This window comes from Triticum urartu, chromosome 6 (assembly GCF_003073215.2).
Source record: "Triticum urartu cultivar G1812 chromosome 6, Tu2.1, whole genome shotgun sequence".
Taxonomy (NCBI): domain Eukaryota; kingdom Viridiplantae; phylum Streptophyta; class Magnoliopsida; order Poales; family Poaceae; genus Triticum; species Triticum urartu.
Genome location: NC_053027.1, coordinates 466,718,110 through 466,745,191, shown reverse-complemented (window position 1 = coordinate 466,745,191; position 27,082 = coordinate 466,718,110). Strand labels below are relative to the sequence as shown.

The 27,082-nt window shown below is 43.7% G+C and overlaps 1 pseudogene; it reads left to right on the top strand.

The window, feature by feature from the left end:
- Positions 1 to 1,803: 1,803 nt before the first annotated feature.
- LOC125516852 lies at positions 1,804 to 25,541 on the top strand (annotated as a pseudogene).
- The last annotated feature ends 1,541 nt before the right edge of the window (positions 25,542 to 27,082 follow it).

The window sequence follows — 27,082 nt, the reverse complement described above, 5'->3', positions numbered from 1 at the left end:
CTCTTTTATGCGTCCAGATTGTTTGTACCCGTGCTTCGATAACTATGAGAAGCCGCAATTCCGTGCCTGTATACGCTTTAATTCGATGTCTCCTATACGTGCATTTGCGTGTCTCAGGCGTCATGCTGGCTGTGACTGTACGTGCCTCTGGTGCTAGACGCCCGTCCGTGAGGGGACGCATATGTATTGTTTGGGAGAAGCGTGTTTTTTGTTTGGCTTATATTCACCGCTGTTTGTTTGTGTTTGTATTGTTGTGTTTTACACATTCGCACAAGAGATGCACTTCTGGTAACGTACGAGTCAACATTTTCAGTTTTTTGTCTTTGTGTTCTTCGGGACCGTGCCTCTAGAAGCTCGCATCCGTGTCTGTGGAGGCTGCACTTCCGTGGATTCTTTTCCGCTATTCATGTACCTCACGTGACACACGCGATGTCTCTATGTGGTGGTGTCACATGGCAGTTTCTCTTCAGACTACACAACCGTGCCTCTGCCACCACTCTTTTGTGCGTTCAGGTGGTTTGTACCCGTGCCTCGAGAACGCCAATTCGAAAGCCGTACCTGTGCGACAAAAGTCGCAATTCCGTGCCTGTATACGCTGCAGTTCTGTGCGTCCTGTACCTACATTCGCTTGTCTCAGGAGACACACTGACTGTGACTCTACGTGCCTGTGGTGCCAGATGCCAGTCCGTGAGGGGATGCGGTGGCCGTGACTCGTCGTGCCCATGCTTCTACACGCCCGTGCCTCTAGACACTTTAAAACTGTGGCTCTTTCACTTCTACCATTGATTCGTTGCTTGTATTTGATGTATCCTCATGTGATAAACTTCACGTGTCTATGTGTCTGCGGTGTCACATGGCTGTCCCTCTTGAGAGTTTGCAACCGTGCCTCTCGAACAGAGTGTTCTTACCGATGCCTCTGCCACCTCTCTTTTTTTCATCCAGAGGATTTGTATTTGTGCCTCGATAATGCCAATTCGAAAACTGTGCTTGTGCGTCAGAGAAGCTGCAATTCCATGTCTGTATGCAGAGGGTGTCTAGCGGTGGCTCGAGAACGTTAATTGCAAGGTCATATTTGTGCCTTGCCAAGCCGAAGCACGTGCATGTAGAGGCTATGTTTTCGTGCCTTTGTTGCCTGCATTCACGTGTTTCCGGCGAGTTGCTGCTTGTATCTCTACGTGCCTGTGGTGATACCCGTGCCTGTGGAATAGACACGTATGTGCGTCCTGTGCCTACATACCCGTGCCTGATAGACACGTATGTGCGTGTTGTGCCTGCATACCCGGGCCTCACCTGAAACCAGCCTTGACTATCGAGGGACAGATGTTGTGAATCTAGCTAGATGAGGCACAGATGAGTTTTGGCCTTCAGATCTAAGGCGTACGGCTGGTTGTTTGTTTTCTTCATTGGATTCTTCCATTGGTGGTCTTCTTTCAAAGGAGGAATTGATGACCTATCTGCCGGCTGTTCGATGTGACTATTCAGTGTGTCAGTTACCGTAAAATAAAGTTAGAGGCTCCTCGATTTCTCCACGGCATCAAATATTTGTGCACAGCCGTGACTTTACGAAGTGCATGGTTTTATGTGCTTCGGAAGCACAACCGTCTATTCGTTGTTCCTAGTTCACACGTTAATGCGCATTGTAACTCAAAGGTCCCTTGCCAAGGTTAAATACTGGCCGTGTTTGTGAGGTTTTCATGTCGTATTGTAGCCACAGAACATCAGTCAGTTCCCAGCCTCCTCGCCACTCCCCAACCTTGTCGCAGGGTCTTAGGAATCTCCATTGGCACCTTGCTACTCGTTGCCATGGACGACTTTTTGAACACCACTAAGTACCATTCTATAGTTGCCGATGGTAACACGAAGCTCGACGTGTGGTACACCAACGAGCCTGGTAAGGTGGATGAGATCATTCGCTTGTACGAGGACTGGTTGCGCGAGGAGAAGCACAAGTTTGTTGGTCTCGGCATGGAGTTCACGCGAAAAGATTGTTATGGGCGTAGAAAATTCGCTGTCATGCAACTGGCTATGCGGAATCATGTTTTGCTCTATCACTTCTGCAGGGCCAGGACGGAGTGCCCTGCCCTGAAGAATTTCCTTGAGAATAGAGGTATAACTTTCTCTAGTGTGGGCGTCAGGAATATTAGAGATGCTCCTTTTCAAGATTTCATCAGAATTCCAGAAGGGTACCATATCGACATCCAAGAGAAGTTTATGATCAAAGGCGGCGAAGAAAGGGACTCCATGGAGGACTTAGCAGGAGCCATCATTGACGAATCTTATTCGAAGCTGGAGTCATCTTTTCCAGAACTTCTTCGTCACTACTGGGATTGGAAGCCACTTACTTTTGATCACCTAAAATATGGAGCTACTTTAAGTGAAGATTTCATTTTCGTTAGTTTTTGCCTTTGTTGCCAGAACAGTACTTGTTTTTTTGTATATTCATGTTTTAATTTGATTTTCCTTTAGGAAGGGTATGTGAGCTATGAGCTATACCGCCGGTTTCTGTCGATGAGGGACATCCTGCATCGTCGCGGTCTTCCTGATCTCAGATGGCGAGGACGTTTCTGAGGAGTAGTCCAGGTGGAAATGCCGACAAGATGGATTGTGTGATGAATTGGTTATTGTATGGGGTAGTATTACATAGACTGATGAATTTGTAATTGTGGTTGTTTTATTTTGAACCGGATGGAGTTGACTAGTTTGGAAATTTAAGTTTATTTTCGTTCCATTATGTTTTTCTTGATTGGGTGCCTTCAAGAATATTTTCCTGTATGATTTGTCGCTACGAGTTGGTATAAGATGAGATGTATTAAGAGGAGCACTCAGATGTGCACTTTTGTGATTCTAGGCAGCGCACAGTCATCTGTTCAGGGAGGCATTGATTTTGTTTTAGGCAAGGCACGCTCTGGTCTTATTAGTTTGCTAGCTTCTTCACTGATAGTTAGGGGCTTTACTTTTGCTTTGTGTTTGTACTGTGTTTGGCACAGTTGTTTTTATATTGAATATATGGCTGTGATTGTGTGTTTGAAATGGTTTTATGCAGAGCTTGAGTGTGTTTAAGATTCTTCAGATTTTCTCACTTTGCTATCTGTTTCAATATATGTTGTTTGTTTCAGTATATGTTGTCTGTTTTAGGGACGGTAATCCAGTGTGATACTTGCTGTGGGAGTATTGTGTTATCGACAGTTGCATTATGTTAGTATGAGTCACTGTCATGGTTGTATGTTCTGTAATATTTCTAGTTAGTCTGCTAGTGAAGTCACGTCTGTCTAGTTAGTGGAGCCATGTGCTATGTTATGTTGAGTTAGAGTTCTGTCTGTTGTTCGCAAATGCTTTCTCTTACACGTTCGCTCGGAGAGGCACGTCTACGATGTTACTCAAAGGCATGGTCGTGCCTTTCTTTCGAAACGTTTGCTTTCACTTATTTGCTGAGAGAGACTCGTCGTTGAAACTTGTGAGGTCACGAACCTTTTACAGTTCAAGTCACGGTTGTTCTTCTGTTTTGGTATTTTTTCAGTTTAGTCGTCTATCACAGAGGATGGTTCTTCTTTCGTTAACTTGAGCCATGGTCGTGCTTCCATGACTCATTTGGCTTGGAGAGGGACCGGTGTTAAGCAGTCGAGAGGGGACGGTCCTGTGGTAACTGGTGGCGCACTTGTGTGTGTCAGCTTAGTTATCCGTGTTGGGGAACGTAGTAGAAATTCAAAATTTTCCTACGTGTCACCAAGATCTATCTATGGAGAAACTAGCAACGAGGGGAAGGAGAGTGCATCTACATACCCTTGTAGATCTCTACGCGGAAGCATTCAAGAGAACGGGGTTGAAGGAGTCGTACTCGTCGTGATCCAAATCATCGGAGATCCTAGTGCCGAACGGACGGCACCTCCGCGTTCAACACACGTACAGCCCGGTGACGTCTCCCATGCCTTGATCCAGCAAGGAGAGAGGGAGAGGTTGAGGAAGACTCCATCCAGAAGCAGCACAACGGCGTGGTGGTGGTGGAGGAGCGTGGTACTCCAGCAGGGCTTCGCCAAGCACCACGAGAGACGAGGAGAAAGAGAGGTAGGGCTGCACCAACGGGGAGAGGAACTCGTGTGTATTGGGCAGCCCAAACCTCAACTATATATAGGGGAAGGGGAGGGGCTGCGCCCCCACCTAGGGTTCCCTCCCTAGGGGTGGCGGCAGCCCCCTAGATCCCATCTAGGGGCGGCCAAGGGGAGGGGAGAGGGGGAGGCGCACCAGGGTGGGCCTTAGGGCCCATCTGCCCTAGGGTTTGCCCCCCCTTCCCACTCCCTTGCGCCTTGGGCCTTGTGGGAGGCGCACCAGCCCACTCAGGGGCTGGTCCTTTACCACTCTTGGACCATGCAAGCCTCCGGGGCTGGTGGCCCCACTTGGTGGACCCCCGGGACCCTCCCGGTGGTCCCGGTACGTTACCGATAAAACCCGAAACTTTTCCGGTGACCAAAACAGGACTTCCCATATATAAATCTTTACCTCCGGACCATTCCGGAACTCCTCGTGACGTCCAAGATCTCATCCGGGACTCCCAACAACATTCGGTAACCACATACAAGCTTCCTTTATAACCCTAGCGTCATCGAACCTTAAGTGTGTAGACCCTGCGGGTTCGGGAACCATGCAGACATGATCGAGACGTTCTCCGGTCAATAACCAACAGCGGGATCTGGATACCCATGTTGGCTCCCACATGTTCCACGATGATCTCATCGGATGAACCACGATGTCAAGGACTTAATCAATCCCGTATACAATTCCCTTTGTCTATCGGTACGATACTTGCCCGAGATTCGATCGTCGGTATCCCGATACCTTGTTCAATCTCGTTACCGGCAAGTCTCTTTACTCATTCCGTAACACATCATCCCATGATCAACTCCTTGATCACATTGTGCACATTATGATGATGTCCTACCGAGTGGGCCCAGAGATACCTCTCCGTCACACGGAGTGACAAATCCCAGTCTCGATTCGTGCCAACCCAACAGACACTTTCGGAGATACCCGTAGTGCACCTTTATAGTCACCCAGTTACGTTGTGACATTTGGCACACCCAAAGCACTCCTACGGTATCCGGGAGTTGCACAATCTCATGGTCTAAGGAAATGATACTTGACATTAGAAAAGCTTTAGCATACGAACTACACGATCTAGTGCTATGCTTAGGATTGGGTCTTGTCCATCACATCATTCTCCTAATGATGTGATCCCATTATCAACGACATCCAATGTCCATGGTTAGGAAACCGTAACCATCTATTGATCAACGAGCTAGTCAACTAGAGGCTTACTAGGGACATGGTGTTGTCTATGTATCCACACATGTATCTGACTTTCCTAACAATACAATTCTAGCATGGATAATAAACGATTATCATGAACAAGGAAATATAATAATAATCAATTTATTATTGCCTCTAGGGCATATTTCCAACAGTCTCCCACTTGCACTAGAGTCAATAATCTAGTTCACGTCGATATGTGATTAACACTCAAGGTCACATCCCCATGTGACTAACACCCAAAGAGTTTACTAGAGTCAATAATCTAGTTCACATTTACCATGTGATTAACACTCGATGAGTTCTGGGTTTGATCATGTTATGCTTGTGAGAGAGGTTATAGTCAACGGGTCTGAACCTTTCAGATCCGTGTGTGCTTTACAAATCTCTATGTCATCTCCTAGATGCAGCTACCACGCTCTATTTGGAGCTATTCCAAATAACTGTTCTACTATACGAATCCAGTTTACTACTCAGAATAATCTGGATTAGTGTCAAAGTTTGCATCGGCGTAACCCTTTACGACGAACTCTTTTACCACCTCCATAATCGAGAAAATTCCTTAGTCCACTAGTTACTAAGGATAACTTTGACCGCTGTCATGTGATCCATTCTTGGATCACTCTTGTACCCCTTGACTGACTCATGGCAAGGCACACTTCAGGTGTGGTACATAGCATAGCATACTGTAGAGCCTATGTCTTAAGCATAGGGGACGACCTTCGTCCTTTCTCTCTATTCTGCTGTGGTCGAGCTTTAAGTCTTAACTTCGTACCTTACAACTCAGGCAAGAACTCCTTCTTTGACTGGTCCACCTTGAACACCTTCAAGATCATGTCAAGGTATGTGCTCATTTGAAAGTACCATTAAGCGTTTTGATCTATCCTTATAGATCTTGATGCTCAATGCTCAAGTAGCTTAATCCAGGTTTTCCATCGAAAAACACTTTTCAAATAACTCTGCATTCTTTCCAGAAATTCTACATCATTTCTGATCAACAATATGTCAACAACATATACTCATCAGAAATTCTATAGTGCTCCCATTCACTTCTTTGGAAATACAGGTTTCTCATAAACTTTGTATACACCCAAAACTTTGATCATCTCATCAAAGCATACATTCCAACTCTGAGATGCTTACTCCAGTCCTCAGAAGGATGCTGGAGCTTTGCATACTTATTAGCATCTTTCAGGATTGACAAAACCTTCCGGTTGTATCACATACAACCTTTCCTCAAGAAAATCGTCGAGGAAACAATGTTTTGACATCCTATCTGCAAGATTTCATAAATAATGCAGTAACTACTAACACAATTCCAACAGACTTTTAGCATCGCTACGAGTGAGAAAGTCTCATCATAGTCAACTCCTTGAACTTGTCGGAAAACATCTTAACGACAAGTCAAGCTTTCTTAATGGTGATACTTACCATCATTGTCTGTCTTCCTTTTAAAATCCATATGTACCTAATAGCCTTACGACCATCAAGTAGTTCTTCCACAGTCTACACTTTGTTTTCATATATGGATCCTCTCTCGGATTATATGGCCTCGAGCCATTTTGGAATCCAGGCCCACCACCGCTTCTCCATAGCTCGTAGGTTCATTGTTGTCTAGCAACATGACTTCCAAGATAGGATTACGTACCACTCTGAAGTAGCACGCATCCTTGTCATCCCACGAGGTTTGGTAGTGACTTGATCTGAAGTTTCATGATCACTATCATAAGCTTCCACTTCAATTGGTGTAGGTGCCACAGGAACAACTTCCTGTGCCCTGTCACACACTAGTTGAAGAGACGGTTCAATAACCTCATCAAGTCTCCACCATCCTCCCACTCAATTCTTCCGAGAGAAACTTTTCCTCGAGAAAGGACCTGATTCAAGAAACAATCCCTTATTTCTTTTAGATCTGAGACAGGAGGTATACCCAACTGTTTTGGGTGTCCTATGAAGATGCATTTATCCGCTTTGGGTTCGAGCTGATCAGCCTGAAACTTTTTCACATAAGCGTCGCAGCCCCAAACTTTTAAGAAATGACAGCTTAGGTTTCTCTAAACCATAGTTCATACGGTGTCATCTCATCGGAACTTCGTGGTGCCCTATTTAAAGTGAATGTGGTTGTCTCTAATGCCTAACCCATAAACTATCGTGGTAATTCGATAAGAGACATCATGGTATGCATCATATCCAATAGGGTGCAGTTATGATGTTCGGATACACCATCACACTATGGTGTTCCAGGATGTATTAGTTGTGAAACAATTTCCACAATGTCTTAATTCTGTGCCAAACTCGTAATTCAGATATTCATCTCTATGATCATATCATAGATATTTTATCCTCTTGTCACGACGATCTTTCAACTTCACCCTGAAATTACTTGAACCTTTCAATAATTCAGGCTCGTGATTCATCAAGTAAATATACTCAACATCTACTCAAATCATCTGTGAAGTAAGAACATAACGACATCCACTACATGCCTCAGCACTCATTGGACTGCACACATCAAAATGTATTACTTCCAACAAGTTGCTTTCTAGTTCCATTTTACTGAAAACGAGGCTTTCAGTCATCTTGCCCATGCGGTATGATTTGCATGTCTCAAGTGATTCAAAATCAAGTGAGTCCAAACGGTCCATTTGCATGGAGTTTCTTCATGCATATACACCAATAGACATGGTTCGCATGTCTCAAACTTTTCAAAAATGAGTGAGTCCAAAGATCCATCAACATGGAGCTTCCTCATGCGTTTTATACCGATATGACTTACGTGGCAGTGCCACAAGTAGGTGGTACTATCATTACTATCTTTTGGCATGAACATGTGTATCACTACGATCGAGATTCAATAAACCATTCATTTTAGGTGCAAGACCATTGAAGGTATTATTCAAATAAACAAAGTAACCATTATTCTCCTTAAATGAATAACCGTATTGCGATAGACATAATCCAATCATGTCTATGTTCAACGCAAACACCAAATAACAATTATTTAGGTTTAACACCAATCTCGATGGTAGAGGGAGCGTGCGATGCTTGATCATATCAACATTGGAAACACTTCCAACACATATCGTCAGCTCACCTTTAGCTAGTCTCCGCTTATTCCGTAGCTTTTATTTCGAGTTACTAACACTTAGCAACCGAACCGGTATCTAATACCCTGGTGCTACTAGGAGTACTAGTAAAGTACACATCAACACAATGTATATCCAATATACTTCTATCGACCTTGCCAGCCTTCTAATCTACCAAGTATCTAGGGTAATTTTGCTCCAGTGGCTGTTCCCCTTATTACAGAAGCACTTAGTCTCGGGTTTGGGTTCAACTTTGGGTTTCTTCACTAGAGCAGCAGCTGAATTGCCGTTTCATGAAGTATCCCTTCGTGCCCTTGCCCTTCTTGAAACTAGTGGTTTCACCAACCATCAACAATTGATGCTCCTTCTTGATTTCTACTTTTGTGGTGTCAAACATCGCGAATATCTCAAGGATCATCATATATGTCCCTGATATATTATAGTTCATCACGAAGCTCTAGCAGCTTGGTGGTAATGACTTCGGAGAAACATCACTATCTCATCTGGAAGATCAACTCCCACTTGATTCAAATGATTGTTGTACTCAGAAAATCTGAGCACAAGTTCAACAATTGAGCTTTTCTCCCTTAGTTTGCAGGTTAAGAAAATCGTCGGAGGTCTTATACCTCTTGACGTGGGCACAAGCCTGAAATCCCAATTTCAGCCCTCGAAACATCTCATATGTTTCGCGACATTTCAAAAACGTCTTCGGTGCCTCAACTCTAAACCGTTTAACTGAACTATCACGTAGTTATCAAAATGTGTATATCAGATGTTCGCAACATCCACAGACGACGTTCGAGGTTCAGCACACTGAGCAATGCATTAAGGACATAAGCCTTCTAAGAAGCAATGAGGACAATCCTCAGTTTACGGACCTAGTCCGCATAATTGCTACTATCAACTTTCAACTAATTTTTTCTCTAGGAACATATCTAAACAGTAGAACTAAAGCGCGAGCTATGACATAATTTGCGAAGACCTTTTGACTATGTCCAGGATAATTAAGTTCATCTTATGAACTCCCACTCAAATAGACATCCCTCTAGTCATCTAAGTGATTACATGATCCGAGTCAACTAGGCCGTGTCCGATCATCACGTGAGACGGACTAGTCAACATCGGTGAACATCTTCATGTTGATCGTATCTTCTATACGACTCATGCTCGACCTTTCGGTCTTCTGTGTTCCGAGGCCATGTCTGTACATGCTAGGCTCGTCAAGTCAACCTAAGTGTTTGCATGTGTAAATCTGTCTTACACCCGTTGTATGTGAACGTTGGAATCTATCACACCCGATCATCACGTGGTGCTTAGAAACGAATGAACTGTCGCAACGGTGCACAGTTAGGGGGAACACTTTCTTGAAATTTTAATGAGGGATCATCTTATTTACTACCGTCGTTCTAAGCAAATAAGATGTATAAACATGATAAACATCACATGCAATCAAATGGTGACATGATATGGCCAATATCATATTGCTCCTTTTGATCTCCATCTTCGGGGCTCCATGATCATCATCGTCACCGGCATGACACCATGATCTCCATCATCATGATCTCCATCATCGTGTCTTCATGAAGTTGTCTCGCCAACTATTACTTCTACTTCTACAGCTAACGGTTAGCAATAAAGTAAAGTAATTACACGACGTTTAAGTTGACACACAGGTCATAAATAAATAAAGACAACTCCTATGGCTCCTGCCGGTTGTCATACTCATCGACATGCAAGTCGTGATTCCTATTACAAGAACATGATCATCTCATACATCACATATATCATTCATCACATCCTTTGGCCATATCACATCACATAGCATATCCTGCAAAAACAAGTTAGACGTCCTCTAATTATTGTTTGCATGTTTTACGTGGCTGCTATGGGTTTCTAGCAAGAACGTTTCTTACCTACGCAAAACCACAATGTGATATGTCAATTGCTATTTACCCTTCATAAGGACCCTTTTCATCGAATCCGATCCGAGTAAAGTGGGAGAGACAGACACCCGCCAGCCACCTTATGCAACTAGTGCATGTTTGTTGGTGGAACCGGTCTCACGTAAGCGTACGTGTAAGGTTGGTCCGGGCCGCTTCATCCCACAATGCCGCCGAATCAAGATTGGACTAGTAACGGTAAGCATATTGAACAAAATCAATGCCCACAACTACTTTGTGTTCTACTCGTGCATAGAAACTACGCATAGACCTAGCTCATGATGCCACTGTTGGGGAACGTAGCAGAAATTCAAAATTTTCCTACGTGTCACCAAGATCTATCTATGGAGAAACTAGCAACGAGGGGAAGGAGAGTGCATCTACATACCCTTGTAGATCGCTACGCAGAAGCATTCAAGAGAACGGGGTTGAAGGAGTCGTACTCGTCATGATCCAAATCACCGAAGATCCTAGTGCCGAACGGACGACACCTCCGCGTTCAACACACGTACAGCCCGGTGACGTCTCCCATGCCTTGATCCAGCAAGGAGAGAGGGAGAGGTTGAGGAAGACTCCATCCAACAGCAGCACAACGGCGTGGTGGTGGTGGAGGAGCGTGGTACTCCAGCAGGGCGTCGCCAAGCACTACGAGAGACGGGGAGAAAGAGAGGTAGGGATGCACCAACGGGGAGAGGAACTCGTGTGTATTGGGCAGCCCAAACCTCAACTATATATAGGGGAAGGGGAGGGGCTGCGCCCCCACCTAGGGTTCCCTCCCTAGGGGTGGCGGCAGCCCCCTAGATCCCATCTAGGGGCGGCCAAGGGGAGGGGAGAGGGGGAGGCGCACCAGGGTGGGCCTTAGGGCCCATCTGCCCTAGGGTTTGCCCCCCCTTCCCACTCCCTTGCACCTTGGGCCTTGTGGGAGGCGCACCAGCCCACTCAGGGGCTGGTCCTTTACCACTCTTGGCCCATGCAAGCCTCCGGGGCTGGTGGCCCCACTTGGTGGACCCCCGGGACCCTCCCGGTGGTCCCGGTACGTTACCGATAAAACCCGAAACTTTTCCGGTGGACCAAAACAGGACTTCCCATATATAAATCTTTACCTCCGGACCATTCCGGAACTCCTCGTGACGTCCGGGATCTCATCCGGGACTCCGAACAACATTCGGTAACCACATACAAACTTCCTTTATAACCCTAGCGTCATCGAACCTTAAGTGTGTAGACCCTGCGGGTTCGGGAACCATGCAGACATGATCGAGACGTTCTCCGGTCAATAACCAACAGCGGGATCTGGATACCCATGTTGGCTCCCACATGTTCCACGATGATCTCATCGGATGAACCACGATGTCAAGGACTTAATCAATCCCGTATACAATTCCCTTTGTCTATCGGTACGATACTTGCCCGAGATTCGATCGTCGGTATCCCGATACCTTGTTCAATCTCGTTACCGGCAAGTCTCTTTACTCGTTCCGTAACACATCATCCCGTGATCAACTCCTTGATCACATTGTGCACATTATGATGATGTCCTACCGAGTGGGCCCAGAGATACCTCTCCGTCACACGGAGTGACAAATCCCAGTCTCGATTCGTGCCAACCCAACAGACACTTTCGGAGATACCCATAGTGCACCTTTATAGTCACCCAGTTACGTTGTGACGTTTGGCACACCCAAATCACTCCTACGGTATCCGGGAGTTGCACAATCTCATGGTCTAAGGAATTGATACTTGACATTAGAAAAGCTTTAGCATACGAACTACACGATCTAGTGCTATGCTTAGGATTGGGTCTTGTCCATCACATCATTCTCCTAATGATGTGATCCCGTTATCAACGACATCCAATGTCCATGGTTAGGAAACCGTAACCATCTATTGATCAACAAGCTAGTCAACTAGAGGCTTACTAGGGACATGGTGTTGTGTATGTATCCACACATGTATCTGAGTTTCCTATCAATACAATTCTAGCATGGATAATAAACGATTATCATGAACAAGGAAATATAATAATAATCAATTTATTATTGCCTCTAGGGCATATTTCCAACAATCCGTGGTTAGAGAAGCACGTTCTACGTGGAAAGAGGCACGACAGTGCCTCCGTGACCCGGATTACTGGAGGTGAGTCATTGAGGTGAGTCATTGAGTGGTGTTCTAGTGCAAGGAAGTGATGTGTTGAATATCATGTTTAGAACTTTTGGAAAAAATATGATTCTTATTTGTAAATGTTTGTTGTTCAGGAATTTAAGACTTGACCATTTGAACGCACAACTGTGTTTAACGGGATCCATAGCAGATATCTTGGACGGACACAAAAATAGGTGAAATGTTGTTGTGATTACATATGAGTCGATATGGCTGTCTGAAACAATGTTCGGATGGCTCCAGCTAAATTAATGCAAATTTAAGCAGTAGTCATCTTCTTCCAACTCTTCTTCTTTCGCGCCGGATATTGTACTTGTCGAGGACGATGCTCAGTGCCTCAAATACATGGCCTGTGTTGTGGTTGGATGTTATCATTTTGTAAGTTAGTTGTTCTCTCATTGGTTTCACATGGATCTGCAAACACATAACCGTGCAAATTAATAAAATTTATTGCAAAACTTAATGTTCAGCTGGCTTGGATGAACGTATGTTGATGTGTTGTCAATGAGAGTGAACTTACATTATTGATAAAAAATGAATTATTATTCATATTAATGAGCGGCATCAAATGCATGGTGTAAATAGCACTGTCATCCTTGAAAATTGAGAGCATTAATGTCTGTGATTAGAAGGTGAATAGTAGGTATGGGATGTGTAGTGGAACAAAAAGATGCATGGTTTAAATGAGGTAGAGCTACAGTTAAAAGAAACTTACTCACTGTCTGAGTTACATACACTCTGCACATGTTTGACATGAAAGGAGGCCATGGTGTGAGGATAGTTGTTGTAAGCAGAATGGTAAGCTCTCTTGAAGTTTTCGATGACAATGTCCGAGTGTTCCTTTATACCATCGCAATTGATATAAGGACACAGAATTTCGAAGCGACGCATTGCAAGATTCACGATGATGAGGTAGATAAAATGTGGATCTTTTCTCACAGGTATTAAGACCTAAAACAATTGACAGGGAATAATATCATTGTAACAAGAAAAACTTGTAGAATCAAAGATGAACACTGGGCAGATAGAGTGAGTAGGGTGAACTCACGATGTTACATTTTTTGGGCAGCCTGTACCTAATAGTTTTTTCCACAATCTGTTCCTTGAGTAGTTTTGTGCTTGCTCCTAGAACTTTAAATTTATCCTGCAGAAAATTGTAGCTGTGTCACTCAGTGTGGTAGTAGTAGTAACTGTGATTTGTTATTATTATTTATGAGAAGCAAGAACTTACAGAAGCGTCCATGTACATTATATGCTTGTGCACAAATGTTGGCGTTGCGTAGAATTGTTCTTTCATCAGCAACGCTGAGTAAGCATCGACCACGAATGAGTGGATATATCCGTATACCTTCATTGACAAACCTAAAGTTCGATGATCAGCCCAACGTCGATCGACGTAGAATATCCTCTTGCTATAAAAAAACAAATGAATTTTAAATCGTAGGATTTCTTTTTAAACATAAGATGAAACGATTAGCATTATTAAACGAAGGGACCAAAACTTTACTGTAACAGGAACAACGAATTCATTACCTATCATTTTGCTTGATACCTGGCGTATTGTCGACGATTGTTTCATACACTTCTTTCTCCTCGTTTGTGGAATCTCTTATTTCCAAAAGTTGGCAGTGATCTTGATGGTCATTCCCTTGGTCAGTGAATAGAGTCTGTTCTAGCTCAGAATGATGTGGTGAGGCTGGAAGACATGACCACCGGAGTTCAATTGACCATTACTAATTTGCAGACGACCCTCATTATAATTGTTGTTTCTTTGGAACATTAGGCGTTGTGGTTGGTGTTGCATGTGCAGTTTTAATGTTCTGACAGTTGGATTACCGGTTGAGCTTGAAAGAATATCTGTTGGGAAATGCTGGAGAGGATGGCCGGAATACTGCATGATGTTGAACTGTTGTTGCAAGGCACTATAACTTTGCCCATTAGACCCACCTCTGTGTGGTTGCTGATTGTTCTGCTCTTGAGGTTGGCGTTGTTGGCACCGTGTTGTGCTGTTGTTCTGAGCATCATTGTGTTGGGGGTAGTGGGCATCACGGACAGTGGTTTGTTGCTGGTACTGCTTGTGACTTTGGTTGTTCATCGCATATGGTGAGCGCTGGATTTTGTTTGAACCGTCATTATTCTGAGCACCAGGATGTCGGTAGAAGTGGTTTTTGATACTAGGAGCTGGTTGGTTGTAGTGTTGGGACAAGGGAGTTGCTGGTAAACTTTGGGACAAGACAGTTTGAGTTAAACCTATAGAGTATGACGTATCAAAGGCCTGTGTGGGGTGGCTACCTCCTGACATTGATCCTGATCTGCTAGGTATAGGTGGCTCTGAATAGTTAGAAAGGGAAGATCTAGCTGACGAGCTTGAATTATTGGCCAAGTGTGAGATAGTATCAGGTTGGCATTGTTGTGATGTTACTTGGTTATGAAAGGGTTGTTTCTTTTTTTGTTCAATGACTCTGTCAAGTTGTTCATAGATAGATGGGTCAGACCATATTTGATCATCATTAATGAATCCACAATTAAGGAGGATTTTATGGTTGTCAGCTTGTAGAGACTGGTTGTTTGCAGTTTCTGTTGAATTATGTGGAGGATCCAGTATCCTAACTCTTTTCATAGGAGGCACTGTACACTTGTTACCTGGATCTTCTGACTGCTTTAAGGACCTCTTGTGAGGTGCCATTTGTGGTTCCGGTTCTGGCGGATGTGCGCTTGTGGTAATAGGGACGCTGTCTGTGGGATCAATAGGTGGTTGCTTCGTACACTGTTCATGTTCTTCTGCAATGTTATTGTCTTCTGCATTGACAGATGGTGCAGCAACCAGTGGAGCATAACTAGTGGATGGAATTGCTTTTCCCGTGTCCAGTACTGAGCCAGAACCGCTGGCAGAATCATTGGGGACTTCTATTGTAGGAGGAAGGGAGGAAGTAGCTCTTGTGCGTTCTGTTTCAGCAATGTTCTTCTCGTCACTCAAAGTTGAAACAAGATGGACCTTATATTCCTATAGCGAAGAAGAACGTTGTCCAGTGACATTGTTTGATTTTTGTGCAGACTGGGATACAATGAGGCTTTTTGTGTTGGTTGAAGAGTTGTTGTGAGCGCTGTCAGAACCGCTGGACCGTGCAGTAGTTGGTGACGTTTTCCCAACGTGATAAACAGGTGCTCCAAGTGTATCTGCTGAGATTGGATCAGTCAGTAATTGTTTGTCAACCGCAGAGTGCGAGGCTAATGTTTCTGTTGCAGTAGGTTTTGCTGTTTCCTCCAAGAGTTTTTCTAGTGGGCTTGTCAGAGAGTTGTGGTCTGCAGATCCTCCAGCAGAATTTTGGGTTTCAATCGGTACAGAACACTCAGATGAATTTTCACCTGTCATTATAATTGCCCCGCTCTCCAGCATCTCGGATGTTGACACGGAGGGCTCATGGACCGGCAAGCCATCAAGGCAGTTGTGCAGATGGTTATGAACTTTGTCCAGATGAATCTTGGCTTGTTCATCAATGTCCTCTTTGTTGTGGTCGATCCTGTTCACTTCCAGTAGCAACTTAATCTGGGTTGATATTTTACGTGTGAAGATAGATGAATTTGGGACTGCTCTCTGTCGTACGGATTCTGGGATTTTGGGTCAGGGGTATCGCAGCAACCCTTTAAATTTTCCAGGGAGTATGATGTGGCGTGAAGGACACTGGTTGAGCCACTGCTGGAAGAACTTTGACTGCTTGTCGTGCTAGAACTTGGAAGCGTAGAATATGTTGACGGGAGTGATGAAAAAGTTTCTTTTTCATTTGAGTTGTCATGTTGCAAGTTGCAATAAACGTCCTGGTCTTTGGTCTTGGTTTCTTTTGCACTAAGATCCCTACCAAGTGAAAGGAGCTTCTTCAATTTCTGCTCGAGAACTGGTTGAAACTGCGAGAAAAGTTCTTTGTACATTTCATTGATAACTTTGGCAATTTTCATCTTGGATTGGAATTGAAAGAAAACCATCAGATATTATTAAGACCGAGAATGAAAGAAGTTATTAATATCGAAAATGAAAAATATCTTGTGAACTACTGTACGTTGTGTCAACAATTGCAGAAAGGGCATGGAATAATATGCGCAGAAGGACACATGGTGTGTTGCGGGAAGCGCGGCTAACAAAGTACATGAATCATGGTGAACACATTCCTTGAAAGAGCGCAGTCGACCTACCTTACGAAGCATGGTTGATCTACCGTCGTAGGGAAGCAGTGTTACAATTAACACAAAGGCACAGCTAACGTACTATATGAAGCACTTCTATGTTTAATACAAAGGCACAGTTAACGTACTATAGGAAGCACTTGTAGTTTTAACACAAAAAGCACTGATGACATACTATAGGGAGCACTTCTATATTTAACACAAAGGCACAGTTAACGTTCTATAGGAAGTACCTGTATTTTTAACAGAAAAGCACAGGTAACATACTATAGGGAGCACTTCTATATTTAACGCAAAGGCACAGCTAACGTATTATAGGAAGCACTTCTAGTTTTAACACAAAATTACAGCTAGCGTACTATATATAGGAAGCACTGTTAGTTTTAACGCAAAGGCACAGGTAACATATTATATGAAAGCACTTCTTGTTTTAACACAAAAGCACAGCTAACGTACTTTACGAAGCACTGTTAGTTTTAACGCAAAGGCATGGCTAACGTATTATAGGAAGCACTTATAGTTTTAACACCAAACCACAGCTAATGTACTATAGGAGACACTTGTATATCTAACACAAATGCGCAGTTAATGTACTATAGGAAGCACTTTTATATTTAACACAAAAGCACGGCTAACGTATTATAGGAAGCAGTTCTGGTTTTAACACAAAAGCACAGATAACGTCCTATAGGAAGTACTTCTGGTTTTAACACAAAGGCACAGATAACGTCCTATAGGAAGCACTTTTATATTTAACACAAAAGCACAGCTAACGTAGTATAGGAAGCACTTCTATATTTAACACAAAAGTACGGCTAACGTCCTATAGGAAGCACTTCTGGTTTTAACATAAAGGCACAGCTAAGGTACTATAGGAAGCACTTTTATATTTAACACAAAAGCACAGCTAACGTACTATAGGAAGCACTTCTATATTTAACACAAAAGTACGACTAATGTCCTATAGGAAGCACTTCTGGTTTTAACATAAAGGCACAGCTAAGGTACTATAGGAAGCACTTTTATATTTAACACAAAAGCACAACTAACGTACTGTAGGAAGCACTTCTAGTTTTAACACAAAAGCACATCTAACGTACTATAGGAAGCACTTCTGGTTTTAACACAAAAGCACAACTAACGTCCTATAGGAAGCACTTCTGTTTTAACACAAAAGCAGAGCTAACGTCCTATAGGAAGCACTTCTGGTTTTAACACAAAAGCACAACTAACGTACTATAGGAAACTGTCTGGATGAACACAGTAGGACATGTATCTATTTCGTAAAAACTTAGGGAACATCATTTCAAACATAAAATCAGGTGCAGAAGCTGGAAATCACTTACGGAACAAAGTTTTTATTGAGGCACAAATTCTTCTATGTAGGCTTCTAGTCTGGGACTCATTTGGAAAAATGGCGCCTGAAAGCCAGGCGATGGTTGGAAAGGCGTGCGCCTAATGTCTTTCAGCTGCCATGTGGAAGGAAAGAATTACAGTCAAGTCAAATTAATATATGGCAGCTAAGTCATTATGTTGAGTCGAAAAGTTCACCAAAGGAAAATGATGAAAAGTTGACTCACCGTGTGTTTCCCAAAAATTCCGTCCTCTGTTGACAGGCTGTCTATGTTAGCATAATTCTTAATGGCCTCTGTGTCCCACATGACAAGTCTTGCAGGAGTGTCAGGTTCCAAGTCCATAATCTCCGTATCTAGGTACTCAAAATACGTTATCTACAAGTGAGGAAGAGGTAAAATTTAATCATGTTCTTGTAGCTTGTGGGTATAAAGAAGTGTACAAGTTAGTGAACGAACCACTGGAATCAGAAGGCAGCCACACAGGGCGCTTGCGAATCCTTTGTCCTTGAAGGTCTGGAGTGATGTCACCAGTTTCTCTGTGACAACATCGGACCAATCATATGATGATATGTTACTTGCTGGTCCTTCTAGAGCGGCTAAATAGTCAAGGCTAACGCAATCATATGTCGTTGGGCATAGAAATACCGCTGTTGCAAACATCACGAAAACCCGTTGAAACACTTCTCCTGTCAGCTCTGGGGTTATGAGATCAGTTAACTCTCTGATGTTTGGAGCATGCCTAGCACACCGAATTTCAGACTTAACCTGACATCTGAAAGCTTCTGAGCATTTTCTAGGGATAATGTGCCCGCCCAGTAGAATTCCTAAGATCCGGTGCACGGTGTATGAGTTGATAAGGAATCTGTATCCGCTAGGCAGTATGAAACACCTGGAAGGGCAATCAAAATAGCGGACAAGCCAGCGAATGAAACACCTTGGAAGCTCGTGACAACATAGATCTAGAAGGTACCCAAAACCAATATCTCTAACTAGCTGTTTTTGTGGTTCTGTTAGCTTTTCACAGATGAAAAATGAATTTTTGGAAGCTAAGTTTTGTGCTGAACTCTTCTTCGTATTCACCCATTGCAGCAGCTCTATGGACAAAGATAAGAAATGACCTTTAGCAAATGTATTGTTGAACCACATGCTTTTCTGGCAGAAGCTTACATATAAACGCTGAGTCAGCAAAACAGAGATAAATATTTAAGCCGTGATTAAAAATGCAGCTAGAATGAGAGGCATTGATTTCCAAAGAAATTTCAACGACACACGCGAGATGCATGATAAAAAACACCTACTTCGAGGCAGCAAGCTGCTTCTTTGTCCTGTACTCCTCAACAAGCTTTTTGTGCGCTGCATGTTTTAACTCGATCCTTAGTCTCTCTACCTCTAGTTGGTCATGAACCATGAAATCTTGGGTGACAATCTCCGTGCCATCGACAGACTGAGACTGAGTCTCCGACAGCTGTGGGGTGGAATCCATCTCATTGAACTCTACATAAGAGGTCATGAGACATCATCGTTACCAGGCCAGCTATGTAAGATAGTTGTTAGCAGTCCATGTGAGACCATCATCAACAGGTTGGTTAGCTAAGACGGGTTCTAACTCTGAGTTAGTAAGTGTTTTGCAAAAACAGACGTAAATCCTTTGGATCTCTGCTATAGATTGCGGATCTATACAAATAATTTGACCTGTCTCTAGTTGGTTAGCTAAGACGAGTGGTTAAGTTTTGCATGGCTGGAGATATAACTCAAGTTAGCAAAACCACGACGCAAGCATGAAGTTGGCATGGTTAAAGTGAGGTTAGCTGAGTCCTAATTTTAAATCCATAACCCCTCTGCTGTTAAGACGGCACAACAGTTTGAGCACGGACCAGCTGAAGATAATTGGATGCGGAACCGATATTCAAATTGCGCCCCACCTGCTATGTTGCGTACATGCGGTGTGTACGCAGCCCACGAAATTGCTAGCACTGGTATTTTTTTTGTTCAAACGTTGAATCGGTGGCATAATCATGGTGAGGATGCAATGGATTACCTGAACAGGAGATCCACGGTGAGTGAGATGAAGGAGACCGATAATTTTTCAGTGACGAGCGAACTCTGCGGAGGGATCAGGGTTGGCTTTCCTTTCGAGAGCTCGCCTGTCGCCACCGATGCTAGATGGAGAGAGATCTGGAACTCATCTGCGGATGACCCCACAAGTTAGTCAAATACTTGGAGGAACTATTTGAGAGCCCACATGTCAGTATGAGTTTGAAGTCCACCTACCACATTTTCTCACCTCAGATGGAGGTACTCCTCGTAGGACTCATATAAGGCCGACCCCACAAGTTAGTGAGAGACTTAGAGGAATTAGTAACTGAGAGCCCACTTGTCAGTGTCATAGACGACCAAGTGAAGTAGACCTACCGCATCTCGTCACACCCAAGAAACATGCCCATCTTTCATGCGTCGCAAAACACACCCCACCTATCAGGTTATTCTTCTCCTGCACGCAAAAAACGAAGTAGCCTCTCTCTTTCTTTCTCTCTCTCTCCCTCTCTCTTTCTCTTTTCTCTCTCTACGATATTCAAAATCATTGAAGGGGATCGCTGACAAACTACAGGGAAGGAGACCCCCCCCCACACAATTTAGAAAGGTGTGTCTTCCGAACAATCAGCGCATAAGATTTGACAATCAAAGGTTAGTAAAAAAAAATATCAACGCACCTTTTGCGCGGCGATTCCTGATACACGAGATTCAATTCATTGATGAATTTGTTGTGGTCGGGTTTCATAGAATAAAACTGTTTAGTTTTACACTGTAGCTTTGTTTTGAATTTGTTTTTTGTTTTGTATCCTCTCGTCCTTGTAATACGAGGTTGTTACTTTTGTTAGGTTTCATGGTTATCTTTGTGTTAAGTGTTGCACAAGCAAATTAGCATGAGAGGATCTCACTTTGGTTGAGGCTGTAGTTTAATGAAAAATTAATATATGTATATATTTATATATGTTAATTATATAGAACTAAAAATATATCTCTATTGATATCGACTTCGAAAAGTTTCAACACTGATACTGCAGGTTTATAACCTTTATATTTATTACGTCTCTTTTTCGGGGCAGATGTTCAGGAGTGCATCATCTGGTCAGGACAACAGGGACGGTCGGTCTTTGAACGACATCGACAAGGATTATGGGAGGCAGGTAATAGTAAGGTAGTTGAACATTAGTGTTTGGTCTTTTATTTCTGGGACGTTTGCTGTCAAGGTGTCACCACTGAGAACACGAAATAGTAGATCATTAACAACAACAAAAATGATTTATATATCCTGGATGAATGCTATAATATCTATTTATCATGTGCATCTACTCTGCAGTTGAGTATCGAGAGGTGGAAGAAAAAAATTACTACAAAACGAGAGGAAGATCAAGGATGCAGATGCTGTCAAACACGCACATGCTATGCGGGCTGGAATAATTGGAGTCAAGAGTGAGATACAAGTTCTTGGCAAACGCCCCAACTAGGAGCATGGTGTGCAACAGACACCTGCCAAGAGGAGCATTCTAAGCAGCAGAGACTCCACTAAGCAGATTGTGCAGGTAACGACAAAAATTTCAAACGCTGGTTTTAACGTATGTGGAAGTTTTAGTCGCACGTGCCTCTAATTATTTTTTGGTTTGAAGACACAGATGCCCACAAAGGCGCAGAGCGGGCGTTGTGACGGCCCAGCGTTTGTAGGCGGTCATAATGAAGAGGTGCAGGGTAACAGGATTTCCTTTGATGCAAGCAGAAGGATCATTGGCAACAAAAGCATTGGTGTTCAAGGATTCGAAACGGTTTGCACAAGCAAGAAGAGCCCAACGACAAAATCAAACATAGGAGCAATAAGCTCTACCATACAGCAGCATCAGAAAGCAATACAGGTGACAACATATACGAACGTGCAACAACATTTAAAGTAAATGTATATTTTTTTGTGAGCAATTTTTTCTTTGTCTTCGTCTGGTATATTTAAATTGCAGTATCTTCCACACGCAGGTGTATGAGGAAGGAAGCAAGTATCCCGGTAGTCCACGAATCGATGAAAACATAAGGCAAGGTCCTTTGAAAGGATCACCTATGGCGTTCAACATGAGGGGTCCTTCCAAAGAATCTCCGATGGCATTTAAAATCGTCAGCGAAATCATCAATGCACGGAGGTTGTTGCAAGATTTGCTGGACAAGAGAGGCATGGGAAAACAAAGGTGACGTCGGAACTATGCTTTTCAATTCAACACACAAACAGTTTTATGGGAGAACAAGGTAAAGTGGAAAACAGGAGGACGGCTGTCCGTCTTGTACGGCTGTATGTGCAGTTGTGTTCTTTTATATAGGATGTTGTTATGCGTCTCCGATTGTATGGTGTAAACAGAAGCACATATGTGCCTCTTTGTGCAGATGTGTGTAGCATGGTCACATTCGTGATGTGAACAATGCCTCTGGTGTACCGCTTATACTCGGTGAAGAGGCACGGTCTGGTTTTGGTATACCAGATGAGCCCTGATGAGTCATATAAATCTTTTGTTTAGAAATTAAAAAATGCATATGCTGCTCTGGACATCTAATTCTGTTTCTTGCCATGTGTTCAGGATTTGGTGGAGGGGATAGCAGATGAGGGAAAGAAATATCATAGTTCTCCACCCATTTCGAAGTAAATGCAATGTTCACAGGAGCAAGTAGCGTACAGCGCCAACACGGATTGCATGGTAGAAGTAGCACAATCCCTTGGTTGCACGAGTGCCGGAGAAACAGGGAGCAACATTGCACAATGCAACATTGGAGAGGCAAACTCATTTATGGATTTGTCCGTGTCATGCAGAAACGATGCCGCTGCGTGTGACAAACAAGAGAGCAGCAGCAGCTCCGCTGTAAGTGGACCTGTGGCTGGTGATGAGACTGATGTCGTCAGAAGTGAATGCGATCAGACGAATGAAGACACGGTAGACAGAATCATCATGGCGCTGCCGACCATTGTAGAGAAAGAAATGGATGACATGTTTAAAGAAGGCAGATACCCAACGATTCAGGAGGTCACCGAAGCGGTCGAACCAGAAGGTGGTATGGTATTCGGATCATTGGATGAGTGTTTTTCCTTTTTCTGCAGATATGCTAGAAAGGTTGATTTTTCTACCAAGCGATCAACGAGCAGAAGATCGACATATGATCAGCAGCTTGACAAGCAGGTTCTTCAGTGCACCAAGGAAGGGCAGAATAAAATAACTAGGAGACATGTTAAGGAGAGAAGGAGCAACTGCTTGATCCGGACAAGCTGCCCAGTCCAAATAACAGCCAAGAGGGATACAGATAGGAGGAAATGGTATCTGAAGAACGTGCGTCTAGAGCACAACCACGAGCTTCACCCATCTGATTGGATGCTGAAGTTCATGAGATGCTATAAGAAGATGACACCTCAGGAGAAATTCTTTATACAAGTGCTGCAGAAGACGAGGTTAGAACCAAGGAAGGTCATGCAGATTTTTGCTGCCATGGGGAAATCGAGGCGAGAAATTATGTTCGACACGATTGACATAAGCAACATTGCATGCCGGGACAGGGCTGGAGAGCGCGGCACTGATATCGCAGACACCATAAAACTGTTTGCTGATATGTAGAGGCGGAGGCCGGGATTCCACCATGTGGAAGAGACAGAGAACAATGTAGTGCGCAGCCTGTTCTGGACAGACTCCTTGTGTAAGATGAATTATGATCTATATGGAGATTTCGTGTCTTTTGACACCACATTCTCTATGAATATATATGGCTTGCCATTTGCACCAATTATAGGTGTCGACAACCACAGGTCGACCGTCCTATTTGGAGTAGGCCTTTTGAAGGATGAGAAAATAGGGTCATTCAAGTGGCTCCTAAGCATGTTTGTCGAGGCAATGGGAGGTAAAGAGCCGAAATACATAATAACAGACCAGGACCAGGCGATGAAGACTGCAATAAAGGAAGCTCTTTCGAGGACGAGGCACATGTTCTGCTGGTGGCATATTAGGAAGAACCTGAAGGAAAATAACGCAGCAGTGTTTGCGCAGCACCCAGGGATGTCTGATGATATATTTTGAATCGTCAAAAACTCACTAGATCAAGACGAGTTTGAGCGTGCCTGGAAAGCAGCAATTTCTCTGCACAAGGCGGAAGGCAACAAACATCTGAACATGCTATGGGAACTCTGAAATTTTTGGGTGCCGGCCTACTTCAAGGACTATTTCTGTCCTTTCTCGTCAACAACCACTCACAGTGAGAGCAAGAATTCGATGTGGAAGAATTACGTCGACCACAAGGACACTATAAAAAGGTTTGTCGATGCGTATCACACAATTCAGCAAAATTGCCTCGCCACGCTTGACAAGAAAAGATACCGAACAGAAGAGAAGGCGCCATCACTAGAGATGGGTTTTCCGATTGAAAGACAAGCAAGTCAAGTATACACGAATGAAATTTTCAGGAAATTCCAGCTGGAACTACGGAACCGGACTTACTTCAAGTGCTCTGATCTGGCAAAGGGGAGGCAGTATTTTTTTAAAAAGATTATTGATCCTGGAGATAAAGTGTGGAGACCATATCCCGGCGAGGAATTTGACAGGTCTGAGTTCAGGGTAGATGTGGATGAGCAAAAAGAAATATACAGTTGCAGCTGCAAGAAAATGAGTATGGATGGCATTCAGTGCCGCCATGTGCTTAAGGTGATGGACCAAACAAGCATGATCGATCAACTTCCAAAATCCTTTGTCATCCCCAGATGGACCAGGAATCTATCAGAGAGTCTAAAAGTTCTGTCTACAAGTCAAGGTGATAGCATGACCATACAAGACGACGAAACTATGAGATTCGGCCTCGCTTACGCTGAGTTGCCGGATATCTGTTCAAATGCATGCAGAAAAGAGAAGGCATACCGTGTGCTGCGTGAGTGTACGGTAGATATGAAAATAAAAGTCATGGCGGAACTTGCCGAGGAACCAGACACAGGCATTCTTGTCGAAACTCTCAAGAACCCTCCCATGAGTGGCTCAAAGGGTACGAAAAAAGGAGATCGAATCAAAGCTGGTTCTGAGAAGAAAGGAAAAGGCTACAAAGCCGCAACCAAGTGCGACCGTTGTGGAGAAAAGGGTCACATGAAAACAAACTGCCCGGATAACCCAGAAGTGCAGGAGAGGATGAGGATTGAAGAGGAAAAGAGGAAATCGCAGCAGGAGAAGAGGGCAAGGTCAATGAAATGGCTGACAACACCATCGAGGACATCAAACGGCTTAGGACAATGCACTCCAAGCCCAGGAGGAAGACGTCAGACGCCAGCAATACCGACGACCCCACTGGCAGCAGGGAGCATTTACCAAAGTCTTGCATCTAGGCCAGAATCAAACATCACACAAGCCAGGCACACAAAATGCGTGCAGGGAAGCCCGGGACAAGGCACGGAATCTGCGCAGTCCATTTTCAGAAAGGAAAGGTCTGAGTGGAGACTTTTTGGTACCGGAGAACAGTACGAATAGAAAAGTTAAAAGGTAATAATGCGGCTTAAACAGGACGTAAGCAAAAAATAGTGATGACCGCAATATTTTGCTTTGTTTTTATGTATGAATATTAATTTTACAGGTAAATAGGTTGAATAGCTACGCAGAAGGGTGGGGTTGCACAAGGGTCGAGAAGGAATAATGGATCGCTGAACATTCAAAAACAAGGCCGCACGTGGAGCGATGAAATAGCAAGAAATTGGTGGGGATTGTTTATTTTCTTGTGTTGTGGTTATAAGAATGGCTTGTAAGTTAATTTGCTGCAGTTATAGAAACAAAACAAATTTAAATAAGAACGCAAAAGCTTCTTTATGTATTTTTTACTCGGCGGACGAAAATATCAGAGGCACAGGTTTCCTTGTTATTTTCTGCAGTCGCGTCGGTTTCTGAACGTGGATGTTGTAAGAATACAAGCATGCTTCTCTGCTGCGCGACAGAGAGATAAAAATAACCTAAGGGCACAGGCAGCCGCGGCCATGCCACCGGTGAGTGTTCAACCATGACTCTCACGGTTGTATGGTCACGCCCGCCGTTATGGAACGAAAACGTTTTTAAGCACAGAATCCGGGTAGTTCTTCTAGGGCTGCATAACTGTGGATTTCGTGGTAACTGTGCATTGCCTATTCTAACGCATGTTCTTCTGTTATGAATGCATGACTGTAAGTAGTTCAAATAACCGTGCTTGCGATGCGTGTCCAACCGTGCCTCATGTGCCTTCACGCGGTGCTTCTGTGATGCAAAGATTTCAAACACAACGGGTCACGGTTGTGTTTGCGTTTCTGTGTTACAAATGGATATAGTGCCTGGCAGTAGGTTCACGGCGTTTGCTGTTGCTACTAAGGCACGTGGAATCACGGCTGTGCCTGTGTGTGGCATGTAGAACAGTGCTTTACAATGCCGAAGGCAGGACCGTGTGTCTCGTTCTTGCAAAGCTGTGGTTCTGCCATCACTTCATTCACTTGGTTTTGTCCGTGTTTTAGCAGAATCATCTGCAAAGCAGAGGCACGGCCTTGAATCTTCTAGTGAATTAATTTTAACACGCATGTTGGGTTTCCGCAATTAACGCACGAACGTGGCTCCATGTAAAACAAAAGCATGCCGCATCTTTACCGTGCCACTCCTGGTTATAGATCAACGGATGCATTTGGAGCACAAAGAGACACGAAGGTGACCTCTGACTTGAAACACTGACACACTTGACGGTTCGTGCATTTGAGTTAAAATATTACAACGAAAACAATTGTAACACGGATAGTCATCCGATTCTATTAGGTTTCTGTAATAATCGCACAATCGTGACTCCGGGTAAGAATAAACCATGCCTCTCCACCGACTCATTGTGAATACAATTAGAAAACCTCTATGCGTGACTCTATGTAATTAGAAGACCTTTGAGGGCTGTATGCCCGTGCTTGTGACCCTTGACACTAAAACACAGAGTAAACGCCCGTGCCTCTATGCTGTATGCACGTGCTTATGCCCGTACAAGGAAATACGCTTTTAAAAACAGGGTCTCTCGT